We start from the raw sequence: 17,915 nt of genomic DNA, 5'->3' as shown, positions 1-17,915 counted from the left end.
CTCTAGCAGGTTGATGTGGTTCTTGGCCACTGAGTGAGACCAGAGACCCTGAGCTGTGTGGTGGAGAAGGTGAGCTCCCCACCCCGTCAGACATGCATCTGTAGTGACCACTGTCTGTACTTCGGGATCGTAAAAGGGTTTCCCCTGTGCGAGATTCTCTCTTGTCCACCAGTGAAGGCTTTGTACTAGCGTTGGCGAAACGACCACTAGATCGTCCCACTGACCACTTGCCTGAGACCACTGTTTCACCAACCATTCCTGCATGGGACGCATGCGCGCGTGGGGGACCAGGTAAATACATGACGCCATATCATGCCCAGTAAACGCATTGCTTTGCGTACCGTTATTTGTTGACCGGACTGATAATGCGGAATTTGCAGTAGTATATTCCGAATTCTTTCTTCTGAAGGAAAGGTCAACCCCTCCTGGGTATCCAGGATTGCTCCTAGGAATTGTTTTAAGGTGCTTGGCACCAGGCTTGACTTCTTCTCGATTGAGAAGCCTAACTCGTGGAGGAGGTCGACAGTCCTTTGAATGTTTGTCCTGCAAATTCCTGGGGTTTCCCCCGTTATGAGCCAGTCGCCCAGATAAGGGTACACTGGGATTGCCTCCCTGCGTAGGTGTGCAGCCGCCACCGCCAGTACCTTGGTGAATACCCTTGGTGCTGAAGCTATCCCGAAGGGCAGTACCTTGAATTGGTAGTGTCGACTGTCCACCTTGAAGCGCAAGTACTTTCTGTGCGCTGGGAACATAGAAATATGAAAATAAGCATCTTTCATATCCAAGGTTGCCATGTAATCCCCCTTTTTTAGGAGGGGGATTACCTCTTGTAGCGTGGTCATACAAAATTTTTGGGGCTTGACATACTTGTTGGCAGGCCGTAAGTCCAATACTGGGCGCATTGTCAAGTCTTTCTTTGGCACAAGGAATTAAGTTGAATAAATACCCTTGTTTACCTGGTGTCCCGGGACGAGTTCTATCGCGTCCTTTTGTAGAAGAATGGCGATCTCCTCGAGGAGAATCTTCTGATGTTCTAAGGAGTGTACTCTTTGTCGTGGAGGATGGTTCCGGGGACACTGCAGCAGCTCTATACAATATCCTGTGGATACTGTTGACAGCACCCTTCTGTCTGATGTGATCCCTTCCCAAGCCTGGGTGAAGTTTGAAATGCATCCCCCTACTGGAGTTGCGAGAGAAGGGACCCTGAACTGAGCGTCACTGCTTTGGTGGAGGCGTGCCGCCTCCCTTGCTGGGGCTGCCTCTGCCTTTACCACGACCTCTCCTATTACCTCTGCCGTAACCCTGGGTAGACTGTTGGTTGTTGTTCCACTGTGTACCCCGCCCCTGGGAATAGTTAGATCCTCTCTGGGAATTTTGGCCGCGTGGGCGATGAAAATTACTATTCCCTCTCTGGTTAGGGGGTTTATTGGTTAACTGGCCAAGGGATTTGAGTGTCTCGTATTCGTCCTTGGCATTTTTAAGTGCGTCTTCGACCGCCTTACCAAACAACAGATCGGTTTCCACCGGTTTGTCCAACAATGATGCCTGGGTTTCTGCCTTAAAAGCAGACTGCCGTAACCACGCATGTCTCTTGATAACAGTGCCCTCCGCTATCAACCTGCCTGCGTTGTCCGCGGCGTCGAAGGTTGCTTTCAAAATGCAACCAGACACGGCTCTACCCTCTGCGGAAATCCGAGCTAATTGGCCCTTTAACGGTTCAGGATCAGAGGCTATGAGTGCCGCGACTTCTTCCCACTGATGGCAGTTGTAGCTGGCCAACAGGGTGGTGGAGTTAGCAATCCTTGCTTGATAGGCGGACGTTGAGGCTACCTTCCTGCCGAAACCGTGTAGTTTTTTGCTCTCCTTGTCGGGAGGAGCTTCTGACGAAGACAAGGGTGTCCCAGCCCTCTTACGAGTGTTGGTGACAACTAGGGAGTCTGGATTCAGATGTCCTCTTATATAGAGAGGGTCAGACTGTGCCGCCCTGAAAAGTTTTTCAACCCTGGTGTTGACTGCTCTGGTGAGGTTGTGGGTTCACCAGGGACGGATCTATTCTCCGCTGAATGGATTTAAGAATAGGGATGGTCTGGGCAACAGGCCTCCTTTCTCCCACTAACTCTTCTGCGAAGTCCCTTTCCTCCTGTACACCGTGGGTGTCAATGTGGAAATGTTCTGCTGCGCGAGCGAGAACCTCATTTAGGAGGGGTTGGTTATCGACCGGGGAGTCGGTAACCGGGGCTTCGTTCTCTACCGGGGAATCTACTCTGTATGTTTCCGGGTCATCCTCTTCTTCTTCCTGGTCCTCATCATCCCCATAGTAGCCTGTCCCGGTTTGCTCTTCTATCATACCAAATTCTTGGTCCTCACAAAAGGAAGCCTCTCCTTGATACCGTGAGTATGGTCTTGCATAAGGTTGTACCTCGAAGGGTTCTGACCTCATCGGAGTTTCAAACCGGGCCTTTTTACTCGGGGGGGATAGGATCAGTAGAGCCTGAGGGTGAGGCTCCTTGTGGATCATACGAGAGGAAATGTTCTGGATTTTTATCATAAAAATCAGCCAAAGAAGACATTCTTGACATGACCCTATCCATGCCTTCACTGGACCATTTTTTGGAACTGGGAATGACTCTCAGCAAGTCTATGGGATTTCTCTTGAGTAGCTTTGCTGGTTGTAGACCTATCAGCAGACCTGGGCTTGTCTGTCTGTTTAGGGGGGGTGGAGTGTTTCACAGGTGTGGAAGAATGCACAGGTAGTTTCTTCTGCTGTTTTCCCCCCTCCCCGTGCTTAGAAAAATGTTTCCCTGTCCCTTAGTGGCTCCGGAGTTTTTCGACGCCTGGCGTCCAGGATCGGGAGAGGTGTCCCTGTCCTTCGAGTGTGGGGCCTCGCTGGCTTTAACTGCGGGCTCCGACTCCCGGAGCGCGCCCTGGGGGTGGAAGTCGTCTTCGTCTTCCGACGATCGAACTTCTGTTAGCCTAGGGAGCGAGGCACTCTTGGCAAGAGTGGATGATTGCCTGGAGTCATGCAGCGATCTTGATCGAGAGCACCCAGAGGACACCGAATCGGACCGTTCTGTCTGTGCCTCTTTCCGAGAACTCGACGTCGTCGAGTCTGGGTTTGACTTAGTGTGTTTAGTGTGTGTAGTGTGTGTAGTATGTGAAGCGCTTGTGTCGCCAGGGGTCTTCCCCATAGCCGCCCTGCCGGACGACCTTCCGAGGTCGGGGACCTGCGCTCGGCTGTCTTTCGACACCGTAATGCCCTCGCCGTCCGAAAGTACGGCGTCTCTGCCATCGCTGAAGGCGACCTCCGCTGCCATGGCCGCCTGCCTGGCGTGGTGGGCCCAACGCTTCGTCGAACGGTCCTTAAGTGTCTTAGGTTTAAACCTACTACACGCTCTGCAGTTTGCTTCGGGTGGTCCCTCGGCAAGCAGAGATTGCACGTGGCGTGCCTGTCGACCCAAGGGTATTTGCGATTGCACTTGGGGCAGAATTGAAAAGTGGTACCCTCCATACGCACCTTGAGGCAGCGGGCTGTTAAGTGTAGGAAATGTATAAGGTGTACCTATATACCAAGAGTGTAGAGTATGTACCACCCCCCACTCTCCATACTTGCAGGGCCGAGGCCAGCGGCCTTCCAGGCCCGGGCCGAGGCCAGCGGCCTTCCGAGGCCCAAATCCGTCATGCAGCAGCCGACGGTCGATTTATTCTCCAGCCGCCGTCGAGTGTCGAAGTTCGACGTTGGGGTGGGGAAGGATGTCAATAGATTATTATTTTAGCAAAAGTATGGCTAAGTCCAGGGGACTCCGCAAAATGCTTCCGACCAGTATGGCGGAAAAAAACAATCTGAGGATCGTAGACGCGTGAGGGATCTTGGATACAGTGGATGTCACAATAGGGATAGTATTACTGGCACGTCCTGTGTCGACGCCCATTTTCGAGTTTCGAAAAACAAACTGTAATACTCCGCAGCTTCCACTAGATGTCGGCCTATGCACAGCATGTGATCTAAGCAGATTCCACAAGCCTCAGAAATATATATATATATATTTATATATGGGATACATTACTCACCGTAATCGTATTTCTGATGCTTGTATCTGCTTAGATTCACATGCTGTGCATAGGCCGACATCTAGTGGAAGCTGCGGAGTATTACAGTTTGTTTTTCGAAAGTCGAAAATGGGCGTCGACACAGGCGTGCCAGTAATACTATCCCTAGTGTGACGTCCACTGTACCCAAGATCCCTCACGCGTGTAGGATCCTCAGATTGTATTTTTTCTGACATGAGGAAGCATGAGGAGTAGCGCGAGTACAGATAATCCAAGCAGATAGACAGAAAGGTAAGACTACAAGCAATCATGCGCCTTCTCTCGGAGGGGAGGAAGGGTGGGTCGCATGTGAATCTAAGCAGATACAAGCATCAGAAATACGATTACGGTGAGTAATGTATCCCTTCTGAGGCTTGTGGAATCTGCTTAGATCACATGCTGTGCATAGATTAGCGAGCAGTACCAGAAGAAGGAGGTGGGATGTGAGAAGGGTCATGAGCAAACAGGTGTCTTAGAACCGCTTGTCCCACTTGTGTATCTGTCTTGGAATGAGTGTCAATGCAGTAATGCTGAGTAAAAGTGTGAATAGAGCTCCAAGTAGCCGCTTTGCAAATGGTGTCGAGGGGAACATTTGCAATGAAAGCCAGAGTGGCACCAATGCCTCTAGTAGAGTGGGCCCTTGGCGTAAAAGGCAGAGTCTTTTCAGAAAGAGAGTAACACAGCTGTATACAGTTGATAATCCACTTCGAGATAGCGCCCTTAGAGACGCGATCCCCCTCTCTGCCTGTAGCTACGGAGACAAACAGTTGATCTGTTTTCCTTAGCGGTCTGGTTTTATTTACATAGTATAGGACCGCCCTACGCACATCTAGGGTGTGTAGTTTCACCTCAGCCGAGCTTTGCGGGTTTTGGAAGAAAGCCGGAAGCTCGATGGACTGGTTTACATGGAACTTGGATATGAATTTAGGTGAGAACCTAGGGTGTGTGCGTAAAACCAGTTTGTCCTTGTGGATAGTAAAGAAAGGATCTTGCACTGACAGAGCCTGAATTTCACTGACCCTTCTTATGGAGGTAATGGCTACTAAGAAGGCCGTTTTATAAGTCAGGTGTTTGAGACTACTTTTATGCATGGGTTCGAATGGGGGTCCCATGAGCTTAGCTAGCACCACGTTGAGGTCCCATCCTGGCGGTGGGTTCGAAATAGGAGGGTGAAGTCTCTTTACTCCTTCCATGAAGGCTTTAACCACTGGTACTTTCCACCACGAGACCTTGTTATGGGATGTGGTGTAAGCCGAGAGGGCTGCCAGGTGTACTTTCAGCGAGTTAAAAACCAACCCTGCATCCAGCAGGTGGAGCATGTATGTCACAACGTTGGAAGGAGTGCAATCAACCGGGTTGATTTGTTTATTCTGGCACCAGATAACGAATCTTTTCCACTTATCAAAGTAACAGTGCCTTGTATTTGGTTTCCTGGACTCCTTTAGAATGTCCATACACCTCTGTGGTAATTTGAGATGTCCAAACTCTATGACTTCAGGAGCCATGCTGCTAGGTTCATAGAGTTGGGTTCCTGATGCACTGTTTGACCCTGTTGCTGGGACAGTAGGTTGTACCAGGCTGGGAGTCTGATGGGCTTGCACACCGCCATCCTGCGTAGGTGTGGAAACCATGGTTGTCTCGCCCACATGGGAGCAACTAGGATGAGCGTCATCGATTCCTTGTTCATCTTGTACACCACCTTCCTGATGAGAGGAGTTGGTGGAAAAGCGTACGCAAACATCCCTGACCAGTTCATCCACAGGGCATTCCCTTGGGAGTCCGGCTGGGGGAACCTGGATGCAAATCCTGGGCATTGTTTGTTTTCGCTTGTGGCGAATAGGTCTATAGTGGGGAAACCCCACTGAGAGAAGAGATCTTCTACCACGTCTCTGTGAAGGACCCATTCGTGTTCTTCTGGGAGGGAGTCTCTGCTTAGAGCATCCGCTAGGGAATTGAGCTCCCCTGGAACATGTTGCGATGACAGGAAGATGTTCCGTCTGAGTGCCCATATCCAGATTTTCTGGGCAAGCTTGGACAGATTTGGCAAACGAGTCCCCCCTTGCTTGTTCAGATAGAACATGGCTGTCGTGCTGTCCGTCCTGATCTGCACCGACAAGTTCAGTAGATGGGGCTCGAACGCCTTTAGCGCTCGGAATACTGCCAGAAGCTCTAGCAGATTGATGTGGTTCTTGGCTACTGAGTGAGACCAGAGACCCTGAGCAGTGTGGTGGAGATGGTGAGCTCCCCACCCAGTCAGGCATGCATCTGTAGTCACCACGGCTTGTACTTCGGGATCGTAAAAGGGTTTCCCCTTTGCGAGATTCTCTCTTGTCCACCATTGTAGGCTCTGTACGAGTGTTGGCGAAACGACCACTAGATCGTCCCAATGACCACTTGCCTGAGACCACTGTTTCGCCAACCATTCCTGCATGGGACGCATGCGCAGACGCGCGTGGGGGACCAGGTAAATGCATGACGCCATCATGCCCAGTAACCGCATAGCTTTGCGTACTGTTATCTGTTGACCTGACTGATAATGCGGAATTTGCAGAAGTATATTCCGAATTCTCTCTTCCGAAGGGAAGGTCAATCCTTTCTGAGTATCTAGGATAGCTCCTAGAAACTGTTTTGAGGTGCTTGGCACCAGACTTGACTCTTTCTCGTTGATAGAGAAGCCTAATTCGTGGAGGAGGTCGATAGTCCTCTGAATGTTTGACCTGCAAATTCCTGGGGTTTCCCCCGTTATGAGCCAGTCGTCCAGATAAGGGTACACCGGGATTGCCTCCCTGCGTAGGTGTGCAGCCGCCACCGCCAGTACCTTGGTGAATACCCTTGGTGCTGAAGCTATCCCGAAGGGCAGTACCTTGAATTGGTAGTGGCGACTGTCCACCTTGAAGCGCAAGTACTTTCTGTGCGCTGGGAGCATGGAAATATGAAAATAAGCATCTTTCATATCCAAGGTTGCCATGTAATCCCCCTTTTTTAGGAGGGGGATTACCTCTTGTAGCGTGGTCATACGGAATTTTTGGGGCTTGACATACTTGTTGGCAGGCCGTAAGTCCAATACTGGGCGCATTGTCAAATCTTTCTTTGGCACAAGGAAGTAAGTTGAATAGATACCCTTGTTTACCTGGAGTCCTGGGACGAGTTCTATCGCGTCCTTTTCTAGCAGAATGGCGATCTCCTCGAGAAGGATCCTTTGATGCTCTAGGGAGTGCACTCTTTGTCGTGGAGGATGGTTCCGGGGACGCTGCAGTAGTTCTATACAATATCCTGCGGATACTGTTGACAGCACCCATCTGTCTGAGGTGATCCCTTCCCAAGCCTGGGTGAAGGTGGAAATGCGTCCCCCTACTGGGGTTGCGTGACAAGGGACCCTGAACTGAGCGTCACTGTTTTGGTGGAGGCGTGCCACCTCCCTTGTTGGGGCTGCCTCTGCCTCTTCCACGACCTCTCTTGTTACCCCTGCCGTAACTCTGGGTAGACTGCTGGTTGTTATTCCATTGTGTACCCTGTCCCTGGGCATAGTTGCCTCTTTGTGAATTTTGGCCGCGTGGGCGACGAAAATTACTGTTCCCCCTCTGGTTAGGGGGTTTGTTGGTAAGCTGGCCAAGGGATTTGAGAGTCTCATATTCATCTTTGGCATTTTTAAGTGCGTCTTCGACCGCTTTCCCAAACAATAGGTCGGGTTCCACTGGCTTGTCTATTAAAGAAGCCTGGGTTTCTGTCTTGAATCCCGACTGCCGTAACCACGCATGTCTTTTGATAACAGTACCTTCTGCTATCAATCTCCCTGCGTTGTCAGCGGCGTCGAAAGTTGCTTTTAAAATGCAACCAGACACGGCTCTCCCCTCTGCCGAGATCCGAGCCAGCTGGCCCTTTACCGGTTCTGGAGCAGAGGCGATGAGCGCCGCGACTTCTTCCCATTGATGGCAATTGTAACTAGCCAACAGGGTGGTGGAATTCGCAATCCTTGCTTGGTAGGCGGACGTTGAGGCTACCTTCCTGCCAAACCCGTAAAGTTTTTTGCTCTCCTTGTCGGGAGGAGCTTCTGATGAAGATAAGGGCGTGCCAGCCCTTTTTCTAGTGTTGGTAACCACTAGGGAATCTGGTTTAAGATGTCCCCTTATATACAGAGGGTCAGACTGGGCTGCCCGGAAAATCTTTTCAATTCTGGGGTTGACAGCTCTGGTGAGGTTCGGATTCACCAGGGAAGGATCTATTCTTCGTTGGATGGATTTGAGGATAGGGATGGTCTGAGCGACCGGTCTTCTTTCTCCTACAAACTCCTCCGCGAAGTCCCTTTCCTCCTGTACACTGTGGGTGTCGATGTGGAAGTGTTCCGCTGCTCGAGCGAGAACCTCGTTAAGGAGGGGCTGGTTATCAACTGGAGAGTCAGTAACTGGGGCTTCGCTTTGTACTGGGGAATCTACTCTGTAAATTTCCTGCTCATCTTCTCCCTCCTCCAGGTCCTCATCCTCTGCATAGTAATCTGTCCCGGTTTGTTCTTCCATAATGTCAACCTCCTGGTCCTCTTCAGGGAAAACTTGTCCCTGGTAACTGGGGAGTGGAGTAGAATATGGAGTGGAGTAAGGCTGAACCTCGAAGGGTTCAGGTCTTTCGAACCGGGGCTTTTTACTTAGCGGGATAGGATCGGAGGAGCCTGAGGGTGTGGCCCCTTGAGGGTTATATGAAAGAAAGTGTTCTGGGTTCTTATCATAAAAATCAGCTAAGGAAGACATCCTAGACATAACCCTGTCTATGTCTTCACTGGACCATTCCCTGGAACAGGGTATTACTTTAGCAGGTGATTTATGGGACTTTTCAAGGGTAGACTTGTGTTTGCTTGTCTGCCTAGGGTGAGAGGATGGCTTTACAGGGGTGGAAGGCTGTGCTTTCCGCTGTTTCCCCCCCTCCCCGTGCGTGGAAAAATGTTTTCCCTGTCCCTTTGAGGCCCCAGAGACTTTCGACGCCTGGCGCCGAGGGTCTGGAGAGGTATCTGTGTGCTTCGGGCGTGGGGCCTCACTGGTGTTAACCGCGGTCTCGGTATCTTGGAGCGCGGCCTGGGGGTGGAAGTCGTCTTCGTCTCCCGACGATCGAACTTCCGTTAATGTGTGTAGCGAGGCACTCTTGGCAAGAGTGGATGATTGCCTTGCGTCGTGAGGCGATCTCGATCGAGAGCGCCCAGAGGACACCGAGTCGGACCGTTCTTTTTGTGCCTCTTTCCGGGAAGTCGACGTCGTCGAGGTCCGGTTGGTCTTAGTGTGTTTAGTGTGTGTTAGGTGTGTAGCGCTTGCGTCGCCGGGGGTCTTCCCCATAGCCGCCCTGCCGGACGGCCTTCCGAGGTCGGGGACCTGCGCTCGTCGGCTGTCTTTCGACGCCGTAATGCCCTCGCCGTCCGAAAGTACGGCGTCGCTGCCATCGCTGAAGGCGCCCTCCGCTGCCGTGGCCTCCTGCCTGGCGTGGTGGGCCCAACGCTTTGTCGAACGGTCCTTAAGTGTCTTAGGTTTAAACCTACTACACGCTCTGCAGTTCGCTTCGGGGTGATCCCTCGGCAAGCAGAGATTGCACGTGGCGTGCCTGTCGACCCAAGGGTATTTGCGATTGCACTTGGGGCAGAATTGAAAAGGGGTACCCTCCATACGCACCTTAAGGCAGCGGGCTGCTAAGTGTAGGAATATATAAATGTAACTATATATCAAGAGTGAAGAGTATGTACCACCCCCCACTCTCCCTACTTGTAAGGGCCGAGGCCAGCGGCCTTCCGAGGCCCAGATCCGTCGTGCAGCAGTCGACGGTCGATGACTTCTCCAGCCGTCGTCGAGGTTGAGGGTCGACGTTGGGGTGGGGAAGGGAATGAATAAGAATTATAATAACAGCAAAAGTATGGCTAAGGCCAGGGAACTCCGCAAGATGCTTCCGACCAGTATGGCGGAAAAAAACAATCTGAGGATCCTACACGCGTGAGGGATCTTGGGTACAGTGGACGTCACACTAGGGATAGTATTACTGGCACGCCTGTGTCGACGCCCATTTTCGACTTTCGAAAAACAAACTGTAATACTCCGCAGCTTCCACTAGATGTCGGCCTATGCACAGCATGTGATCTAAGCAGATTCCACAAGCCTCAGAAATATATATATATATGAACCCTAATTTTATATAAAGCACTGTGTTAGCACATAACAGTGTGTGAACATTCCTTTGTGGGGTTTTGGGGACACTGTAATTAAGAACTAGCCTGCATCACCTTCTGAGAGCTTAAGCCTTGGTTGCTCGTCCATAGCTACCATATTGAGTACCTTGGCTGGTGTGCTCTGTGCCTCTACTCTGCCATATAGAGGGCATAAGTACAAATATCCCCCCCACTAGTCTTTACAGCTATCATATACTTAGGTGGTACAGCCTTATACTAAGTTGTACTGTCTCAGTTAAATGGTTTTACAAAGCGAGAGAGCTAAATACAAATACAGCACCACCTCACGTCTTTCCCTTCTTCCGATCCTCGTCTCTTCCCTCATTTCTGGTTCCTTTGATTACTGCAACTCTATTTAGCCCAACCTAATTATGTTTTACACCGTCTCCAGATTCTTCAGAACTCCATGGCCCGCCTGGCCTTGTGTGCTCCTCGTTTTTCTTCTGCTATGGGTGCTCTGAGCGCTCTTCATTGACTTCTGATTGTAAGTAGAGTCAACTTTAAAGCCCTGTGCCTTGTTCACCAAGCTTTCTATAATGTTGGCCCCAAATATCTTCAGGCCAAATTTTCTCAGCTTGTTCCCTCTCATCCTTTTCGGGCCCACTTCTAAACTTTGCATCTCTTTTCCTCACATCTGGCACTCTCGCTTCGGCGGCCGCACCTATCAGTCTGTGCAGCTTGTTTGTGGAATTCTCTTCCACTCCCCTTATGCGCAGTACACGATCATTTTACTTTTAGACGTAGGTTAAAAACTCTTGTGTTCACTATTTGTCTTTTTAATCCTTTTGTATCACTTCCTTGCTTAGCGCCCTGATGCCCTCTGGTGTATGTCCTGCTTTACAAATTTCTAGAACATAAGATTCTATAACATGACTATTCCCACATCATCTTTTTCATTCCATCCTTAACCTCCGACCATCCCTAAACATATGACCACTTGCGTCACTCATAATGCATGTTATGAAATTGCATACTGTGAGAGGCAGTGCAACAGTCAGGTCAAACTTAACACACGTTTCTAGCAGTACCTAAGAATAAGACATCCTGAATTCTTAATGTTGCATTCCCCCTGAATCAGCTTTTCAACAAGAGACAATACTGTCAACCTTAGTTCCCCACAGTAAGGCATTAAGAACCCTTCTCCATCACCCAACTGCACATCTATAGAATTTTAAATAAATTATCTTAACCAAGCATTATCAGATATGTAACAAGATTGCAATGAGAGTCCATGTATAATCTGTTGCAAGGTACACTTTACCTAAGGGTACTTTGATATAAAATAATGAGGGCAAGAACAGGGTTCGATACTTAGCAAGCCCACCAGTCACTATGGAAACGCAATGAGGTCAACAGGACAAAAAGGGCGTTTTGAGTCCAACAGGATCACCAAAGGTACTTGGCTTCAGCAGAGGGCTCCCCTGGAGCGCCAGGGGACCACTCCGGTGGTGATACTGCGCGGTACAAATGTCCTTTAACATTAACATTGTACCAAAAAAGGGAGATAAATTTGGCAGGTTCGCAAACATACTACCTTCCATCAGGCCATCACAGACGACCACAAAGTTGTCTCCTGTGTTGAGTATTCAATGCAAAGGGATGACATACAGGCCAAGAACAATACCTGAACTGTGTGACTGAAACCGGTTTATAGTGACTTTTTCAACAGTCACTATTTCGAAATACCAATATGTTGAACCAAAAGTGCTGAAAAAAAATAATTAAAAAAAAAAAAAAAAAAAAAAATCGAAAAACTTTAACAAAAATCTTTTTTTGGGGGTGGACCCCCTCCCCCCAAACCCTCGTTAAAAAAAAAAATATATATATATATATATATACTTTTTTGCTAACAAAACTAAACCCTATAAAATATCAGTATATGGAGGATGACCCAGAGTCGGCCTTTTCTACCCAACCTCTTCAGCTACAGGAGGCAGGCCCCGATCTAAGGTAGTGTAATGATGTAGAGGAATCATGGCTGAAGGTAGCATATCATACCACTAGGGAAACACAGAGAACTGAAAACACATAATACAGAAAGCATCTCACGAGTCTGCTCATGGATCGGGGAAAATGTTCACTATGAAGGGTAGACATGGGGGGAGACTGGGGAACTCATGAACCGGAACTCTATATAGAATGAGAGAAAAGGTCACCACAGGGACAGGGAACTGAGGTGCAGAGCTACATTGCATCCCCCACTACCACACTCTGGGGAAATTCCCGGTTTGCATTTCCTGTTGACAGTGGAGGTGAAAAGGTCCACCTGAGGGATTCTTCAAAGTTTGAAGATGTCCACATGAACCTCCTAGCCCAATTCCCATTTATGGAAGTCCGAGCTCTCCCTGCTAAGAGCATCCGCCACCACATTTACCTGCTCGGCAAGATGGGCTGCTGATAGTAACATGTGGTACTTTAACACTCAGAACCATAGATGCATTACTTGCCTGCAAAGGAGCTGTCACCATACACCTCACTCTTGCTGAGGTCGTGCAAGGCCAATGTTTCTAGTCAGAATTGGGATGCTTTTCCCCCTAATGGAACAAATGCAGGCTTTCAGGATGTGCTCGATTGCTCGCACCACATACAGGTTGATGTGCAACTTGGCTTCTGGCAAGGGCTAAGTCATGCACACCCAGAGATCCCGCAGGTGAACACACCAGTCTTTTAGGAAAGTATCTGTCAGCACCATCTCCTCTGGCATAGGTTGTCAGAAGGGTTGCCATGTCTTAAAGTTGTCTCTTTTGACCTACCATGACAGGTCCTGTGGCACTCAAGTTAATACACAAAGTCGATCTGCCATGCTGCCTGAAAAATAGGACCATTGCGATCAAAGCACCCACTGGAGTGATCTCATCCAAAGTTGAGCCTGTGGCACCAGAAAAATGCAGGCACCATCAAATCCAGAAGGCAAGAAAAGCTAGGGTTAGCAGTTGCTCAGAGTTCTGGAAATGTTTGACCATCTACAAGATAGTTTGTACCCTCTGTCTTTGGGGGGAAGACTTCTCTCAGCAAGTATCCAATAAGGACTTGATGAAATGGAATGTCTGAGAAGGGGTTGTCAGCCTTTTTGATTTTGCGGGAGAAGCCCAAACTCTGTACGAGGTGGCCTGTGCGGTGTAGAAGGGAAATCACTTGCTCGGGGAATCTGGCCTTAACGAGCCAGATGTCTAGGAAGGGGGGGCGGGGGGTGGGAACACGTGAATCTACTTCCTCTTGTGCTGGAGCGTATGAAAGCCAAAAACTGAGCATGTGAAATTGGTAATGCACCCCATCAATTTTTTAAGATTCATTTCCAAAATTTACCAAGGAAACTGTATTATGGTAAAGATGGAGACATTGTGGACTAGCCAAACCCACACAAGGTAAGGTAGCAGAGTGGCAAGGCTTACTCTTAGGAGGGCTGCGAGTGGTCAAGGCTATAATGAGCCCACACAGAACAACAATAATTCAAGCTAGACGGGTAAGATCAAAAATATACAATTATTTATTAGGCCTTTGAAATACACACTAAGCAAGTAATACCGCTAGTCAAATATGGTAATTTAAGAAAGATTGTCTTTTTTCACCTTTGTCTCTATAGTTTTCAATGCAACCCCATTATTTCTGTTTGTTGTGAACCTTGACTTGACTTTTTGGAGGTCAATAAAGCCTTCTGCTTTACTTCCCCTTCTGTGTGGTCTTTCCCCTTTCTCTAATAGCTTGATAGGCAAAGAAAGATGGTCTCGAGGGTTGGTCAGAGCAGTGCCAGAGGTTCAGATTTATTCAAAACCTTTCAGCCAGTGCCTCTTTTGTTTTGCTTTAGTCCCAAAGACTGTCAGTAATGAGAAACTAGGTCTCCCTTTATGGGTTCTTTTATTTGTACAATTGCACACACCACTTCACAGTGAAGTGCAGTTAGGATATGTTGTACGCTTACAAATTATATAATGCTTTATTGATTACACTGACAATGTGCCGAAAACAAGTGGCAGCTGTGTGATTTTTACTGTTTTTGTGATATTTTAGTCTTGCACTTACCGGAAATGGCTACTAAAGATGACTAGCACCAGTAATGGCCCTGCCACGAGATATTCGCTTGTTCTTTGGTCATATTGTTCTTTTGCCTTCATCATGCCTTTTCAGATAACGAAATGCCTTTTTTTAAAAAATGTTTCGATTAAATGGTTTATCAAACCGTACACCTAATTAATTTCCATATCACATATACAATTGAAAAGTTTATGTTAATCATATAGTGACATAATACAATTCAAATAGAATCACATTAAAATTCATATTTCATTGCCTTATATGGAATCCCCTTTCCTGGGCAAAGCTGATGCTTCTGCAGGCAAGTGGGCTTTGAGTGTTTGAGAGCCAGAGGAAGGGACTGGGACTGTCTGGTCCCATTCCCCATGCTCTGGCACCCAATAGTCTGTTGCTGGACGGACGTGATGACCAGTGGTTGTCCAGGAATGGACAATACTGGGCTGTTTGAATGTTGCAGATCCTTACAATTGGTGGCCTTGGGCTTCCTCACAGCCTGAATCATGGCTGAACGGTGGGATTCTGCAACTGTTCATCAGATCATTGTGGGAATCAAGACTTCTACAAAGGGGAGCAGCCTGCTGATGACCAGTGGATGACTGCTGCAGCTGACCAGCATCAACTCCAGTGATTGGCCCGGTGAAGCTCTGCTCTTCTGCCAGATCTCAGAAGATCCTGGTTAGTGCTTCGACCCTTGGACCAGTGGGACAATCAGTTTCAACCCCTGCTCGAGGATCCGTATCTTGGGAGCCTTCAGAAGTGCCCCAGGACAACAGAGTGGACTGAACAGCACCCTCCTGCGCTGTCACTCTGCAGCGTTTGTCATCCAGAGCAGAGCCTTGGAATTTTGCAAATATTCAGCGTATGCTACAAGTCGCCTTCTTCTGCATTCTCAGCCGTCTCACTCCAAGCAAAGCTGTACTGGGTCTGCGTCTGTGTTCGCTGCTGTAAGAGGCCTGTCACCGTCTGACTGTGGTGACGTTTGTTGGAACAATCTTTCTTCAATCCCGTGAGGTGTCTTGAAGGGGTCTGCACTGCCAATGTCTTCACCTTTTCTTCATTTGAGGCCTTCTTCTGGAAATTGACCAGAACAGTTTGCTAAGTAAAGCAACCAACCCCAGACTCTTAATGACATCTGCACCCGGGATCCCAGGGCCTAAAATTGGGTCCCCAACAAATTCCGGAAGATCTTGAGTGGTATCTGGCAGAATCAGAACCAGGGGGGTAAGTTGACGTACATTTTTGCTGTCCCCGCCTATCCTCCATATTGTAAAATTAGGTGTAAAGGTGTTGTGCCTAACTTGCTCTGGCCTATGGTCAGCGAATATGGGTTAAGGATCCTTTCCCAGGTCTTGCCTGGGGAATAGGATAGAGTGGGGGTACTCAACTGACTTTGGGTAAAAACTTGTCAATTTAACAAACTTTCCACAACCCACTGCATCATTTCTGAACAGGCAATATATTGGAACTTGTGACTTTTGGACGCAAGGCCCCATGACATTTTAGGATTGGACGAGAGGGAAGCTGTGCTTGTGCATATTCTGGCTATTTCTGCCTATTTTTCCTTGCATCGGAGTACTCACCTGTAAAGCACTGGAAATTGATTCATATGCAATTCTCTTTTTGTAGTAGTTAACGTGTATATAGGTTTAGAAGGTATTTTGGGCAATACTTGCCTAGGCTTTTTATATGCTTAGTGTGTAACTAAAAGCCTAATAAAGAACTGCATTTTAATATACTTACTCTCTAATTCAAATTAGTGTTGCTCTGTATGGACTCATTGTAGCCCTAGACCACTAACACTTTTCCCGAGACTAAGCATTGACTGCTCGCCTACCTTAACTTGATTGGGGTTTTTGCTTACCTCTCAGTGTCTTCCCTGTTTACAATACATAGGATGGCCTCCCAAAATCTTCCCACAAAGGGCTGATTTTGGAACTCAATTTTAGCACCATCTGAGCACCCATGTAGACATACCAGCCATTTAAGCTATTTCTCATGGCCCAAACAAAGAGCACAAAAGGGCAAGGACATTGGATTTTCAAAATGCACTGCAAGTCACTTTGTTTCAGTTACCAATGGGGTAACATACTACACAGTGTACAGCCAAATGTAAATCACATAGCTGCTGTTTTCTTTTTGATACTTTCCTCCCACAGACATTTTTTGTTTGGATTCCATATCTGACCTTTTGAAGTCAAGTACAGCTTTCTGCTTTACATCCTTTGTCTTTTTGCTCATTCTTATGGGAAAAAGGATTCGTCATAAGACTATCAATAGTGAGAGACTGTCTTTCTTAGTGAATTTCTTCTATTGTTACCAATTGCACACATCCCCCTTAAGTGGCTTTTTGATTACTATTACAAAGTGCCTAGGATGAGCTGGTGGCAGAGGATATTATTCTACTGTGTTTTGTATTTCTTACTCGTGCGTTTATTGCACAGGGCTACTAAAGTTCGCTAGCAGCCCAAGATGGCCGTGCCATGAGCTGCTCGGTCTTTGGCTATATTGTTCTTTGGCCCTCTTCTGGCCTTCTCGGGTCAGGAAATGCCACATGTGAAATGCTGTTTCCCTGGGAAAGCTGCTGAGTTTTTGGGCAAAGGAGCGGTTTGTGTGTGAGCCTGGGTGTGGAGGCTGGAACTGTCTGGTGAGTACACATCCCGGTGCCTGAATGTCTGTTGCTGGGTAGATGTTCTGGCCAGTGGCCATCAATAACTGAATAGCCACTGCCAGTTGTAATGGTGCAAATCCTTACCATTGATGGACCTGAAAAAGCTCCCAGCCCAAATACGGGATAAAAGGAGGGCTCTTGCAGCCACTCTACAGATCATCGTTGGAGCAAAGTTCTCTATGAAGAAGAGCAGCCAGTTGACGACTTGGGGACGACCCCTGCAGCTGACCAGCACCAACTCAAATGAATTGCCGGTGAAGCCGTGCTCCTCTGCCTGATCTCAAGAAGACCCTTGTCCGTGCCTCAACACAGACAGGTGGGAACAACTAGTCTCTACCCCTGCTAGAAGATCCATGACTAATAAGCCTCCAGAAGGGTCCTAGAATTAAGTCCTAAGAAAAATCTCTCCAACACCAGCGTCTAGTTCTACATCAGAGATGAACATTTCTTTTGGTCAAGCAGGCTTGTGAGCTAATTGTAAAAGATTTGCAGGAGAGTTTAACGTTACAACAATTTCACATGCGTAGGGTTGCAGGGCACAACTTTGTCAAAAAGGTAGTGGAGTGCAGGTAGACTAGGGATCTTCAATATTCTACCTCTAGGGATCACGCTGCAAAGCAGGCAATTCCTGTTGGTTCCCAAAACTCGCTCATTTTCCCCATACATGCTGTGTACCCAGCACTTCGTCACACAGAGGGTCTCAAAACACGTCACCAATTATTTAGAACTTTATGAGAACATTAAGTTGCACACCACTTGGAGGCAGTATTACATGTGAAGCTAGAAATTATCCAACTAAAGAAACATGATTGCCTCAATAGTACGGAAGAGTCTTCATCAGCAATCTAGGCCTATTGTTCGGTCATCCACACATACAGAGGAAGATTCTCTTTTAGGTTAGGGATAGTGCTCAAAACCAGACAATTTAATCTG

The 17,915-nt window shown here is 48.1% G+C and overlaps 1 protein-coding gene across 10 annotated transcripts in view; it reads right to left on the bottom strand.

Moving 5' to 3' along the window:
* SBF1 (SET binding factor 1) overlaps positions 1–17,915 on the bottom strand; it is a 2,512,102-nt gene that overhangs the window by 972,866 nt on the left and 1,521,321 nt on the right. The window lies entirely within an intron of this gene.

Source organism: Ambystoma mexicanum, chromosome 12, assembly GCF_040938575.1.
Source record: "Ambystoma mexicanum isolate Mex_15411 chromosome 12, UKY_AmexF1_1, whole genome shotgun sequence".
Taxonomy (NCBI): domain Eukaryota; kingdom Metazoa; phylum Chordata; class Amphibia; order Caudata; family Ambystomatidae; genus Ambystoma; species Ambystoma mexicanum.
The sequence above is the reverse complement of the archived record's forward strand: the minus strand, read 5'-3'. Positions and strand labels throughout refer to the sequence as shown.